We start from the raw sequence: 3,818 nt of genomic DNA on the forward strand, positions 1-3,818 counted from the left end.
TGGATAATGTTGATGAAAGAATTTATTTTCCCGAGCCCCCCAGGTAATTGTTAAAATATTGTCTTTGCATTTACGTTTGTGCCTCCTGGCAGGAGGGAAACTGTAAAACATTTTCCCCAATACCAACTATTAATAAGTTAAATTTAGAAACAAAAGAAATCCATAGCTTAAGAAATTAGATTTTAAAATGTACATGGTATTGTTCTTCCCTTATTTTTTGGTAGCACACTATACTCCTCTTAAAAAAATGGAAGAAAGAGGTACCATTTTACCTACAGTAGCATCTGAACTTTTAACCACCAGTTGAACAACTTTGCCTTTCACACTTTGGGTTGTATCAATTGATCACAATTTGCTTCTGCCATTGTCGGAGCCTGTCTTGCCAAGGCCCCTGACAACATTTTACTGTTCAGTGCTCTTAACATGCAGCTTTCACTTCCTGGAAGACATCCAAAACCATGAAGTGACAGTTGTTTTCCAAGTTACAAACACAGCTTTGAATCCATTAAAGACTATTCTGCTGTTTCTTCTGCGACTTCAGCTGTTGTGTCACAGAAAGAACCAGGCGAAGTTCCTTTGCTTCTCAAGAATGTAATACTTCACGGCTCATTTGAAATAGCATCTCAACAAAGCAAACTTTTATAGCAGAAGCTAAATGTAGCATCCTCAAGTGGCATCTGGCAGTTTGTGATATAGTGCAAATAAGGTTGACGATTGTTATTCCCCATTTTATGCAAAGGCACTTAGTCTAAGCAAGAGTGACTTGATGTGCCCTGGGTTTCATGCTGGAAAGGGCTGGCTTTAAACTCTGTATATCTGCAGCCAAGTTCCTAAAATGCATAATGATCTTTTCAGTCTCTTCCTTTGATCAAAATTCATGATCAAAAAATGAGAAGAGATCAGCAATGACAAGGAGATTTAAGTTTACTGAAACGGTACACAGTACTGCTAGAAAGCCTGTGAAAGTGGAGGAGACCTGGTCCCTGGAGAGCAGTAATACTCATTGCTATAAGACACTTGATCAGCTCTCTGCATTGGTGAAGAGACAATCTATCATCTTCTACGATTTTATTCATGTAAAACAAACAAAATTAGGTAGAATAACTGCCAGTGACATGTGGGAACTGGATAAGTAATTGGAGAAAAGAACTTTACAACTATAAAATTAGTCAAAGAGTCATGGAATTACCTTTCAACCTTAAATTAACCCTAAGAAAAATTTGTTGTGACCCAGGTATCTCTTAAAACACCTCCTTTTCTGAAAAAAATTGTTGGAAGCTCCATGATGAAGGCCACTTAAAAACAGGGAAAACAAGGCAGATATAAAAATTTRTTTTGAGTGAGGAAGTTAAATAACAGGCAGTTCTTTCCTATTGTGATGAATGAAATAAAATGACAAGTATTGCATAGAGAAAATATATTAGATATTGTACAAGATTCAGATAAATAATTTTTAGTTCCAAAATTAAGACTTGAAAGCAAATTTTCCCTTCATTTGTCATGGGCAAGTATAAGTAGTGACCATTCACAGTTTTATACTGATGAACAGTATAAGTAAAATTAACTTTTCAAATTAGCTTGTAGGATAAAGTTAATATGGGACTGTATATCAATATTTTCTGATCTGGTAGAAAGGAGTGAACTTCCCAATAAATGGAGTAAAAAAAATAGGTCTTTCAGGGAGGTAATAAACTTAACAAAGGAAGGTCAAATGAATAAATATGAACTCTGAAAAAAAAGAACAAATAATAACTTCTTTTTTCTGATACAGCAACTCTAGACTGAAAGTCGAAAATGAGAAATGTAGTTGTACCTAGGTACAAAATGAGAAAGCTAATAGTATAATAATCTTGCTGAATTATGGTCTTTGTCCTCTTCAGTATGGTATTACTGGAAAAATAAAAGTACCTTTCTGAAAACAATTGCAGGCCTTCCTGGATATCTGCAGTGCTTTCCTTTTATACTGTCCAGGAGGTTATCTCCTTTGCACACGAACCCCATTAGATCTTCTTCATAGAAGTATGCTAGTGAGCTGGAAAGAGGGAGAATCTGAAGTGTTGCTTAATGCTTGTTGTCTGGTTTTAGAGATATAAACCCATTCCCTCTTACTAAAGTAAATAATGAGTAAAAAAGAAATTTCAAACCCAAACTCATAGAAAACTATACCATGCTYTGCCAGTTTAGAATAAACTTAATCAGTGGTCATTGGTGTGAGCATTATTCAGTTTAACCAAGAAGACTACTAAAACATGAAATTGCCACAATAATAAAAATAAATTCTTCATCTGAGTTACCTCATAACTCTTCATCTTCATTCCTCCTAACCTGAGGTAAACAGGATAATAGAGAAAGTTTAATACTTGTTAAAACAGAAAAAAAMCAAGGCCCAGTGATCTTTTTCTCCAGATTCACAGTTGATCTGAAGGACCACCTGTAAATTTTGGTAACTCAGTCCTGATCTTTACTCAAATATTCCACAGAGCCCTTTTGCTTTGTGCAGATACATAATGATTTTATTTCAGTTTGACTCAGTATGTTTTTTTCCTTAGAGAGAGAAGAAAAAATCTATAAGAAATGGTGCTTTTCTCCAAAGGAACAGAACAAGCATTGAGGGATTTCAGCCTTGCACGAAGTATATTTATGATATTTCTAAAGGATTTTTACTACAAGCTGGAATGAGAAATTATGCGACAGAGTGGATCATCTGCATTTGCTATAAATAGACAGCCATTTTCTCAAAATAGAATCCTTTCTTAAGTAATTCCAAAAGCTATTTAGAGTTGCTCCTTGAAAATGGAAATAGTCTATTACTATTTCACTGGGAATGTGTTCTTTTGCAGGAGATATTTCTGCAGAATTGTTTGGTTAGGTAGTATAATCTCATGCATTTTTTATTGATAATGTGGTTGGAAATTAGATCAGTTTCTCTATTTTATTACTATATTGCCAGCTGTGGCACTCTGCAGTAACTTGAAATAATTTCTCATTATTTTCATGAGGAGAAGTTGTTTGACTGAATACTGAACAAACATGCTAGAATCATCATAAAACATGCATTTGGATTACTGACCATTAACAGTCTGTTTACTATATGGAAATTATAATATATGTACCTACAATATGGTGTTTTGCACAAAAAATGGTATTGTATATTAATAGCTTAGAGAAGCAATCATATCATATTATTTACAGTGCCTATCTGAGTGGACTCTGTCTGCTACCCAAGGGGAAAAGCAAAGCCTASAGTCTGGACATTCTGTTTAGGATTATAATTTGGTATAACCTGAAGCTCAAAATATGGAACCCAATTTGATTTTTAAGCATCTCACAGTTTGGAGGTGCTCAGATATCATCTTACAGAAATGTAAGACAGAAATATCGTATCAGTATCTTGCTATCTTGCTATGCTGGGTGAAAAAAACAAGAACAAAACACTAGTTCTTGTGAGCTTTCATAGCCCACAGCTTTGAATTCCCATTATTTTATTATTAAAAGTCCAGTGTTCTCTCTGTCACTTCCTAGTCATAGAGAGCAGGGTTACTGAGAGCAGAAACCACTTGTCCCATTAGATGTATTGTAAAGAAAGGGTCAAAACAGATTTGATCTTGAACAACTCTGCAGTTTGCCAGCTTGCACCATAGAGTGTTTGAATTGAGCATATCTCTATCAAGAGTCACAGTAAAAAAACAAAAGAATGATTCATACAGTGTTGTAGAGATCATCTCTGTGTTTTTGAAAGGAAAAGAAGCATGAATTATTAATACAGCTGTCAAATATCTTGACAATACCTTATCTTTTGTAACTGTTAAAGGACAGCT

This window comes from Apteryx rowi, unplaced genomic scaffold (genome assembly GCF_003343035.1).
Source record: "Apteryx rowi isolate R43461 unplaced genomic scaffold, aptRow1 scaffold_239, whole genome shotgun sequence".
In the NCBI taxonomy this organism is placed as follows: domain Eukaryota; kingdom Metazoa; phylum Chordata; class Aves; order Apterygiformes; family Apterygidae; genus Apteryx; species Apteryx rowi.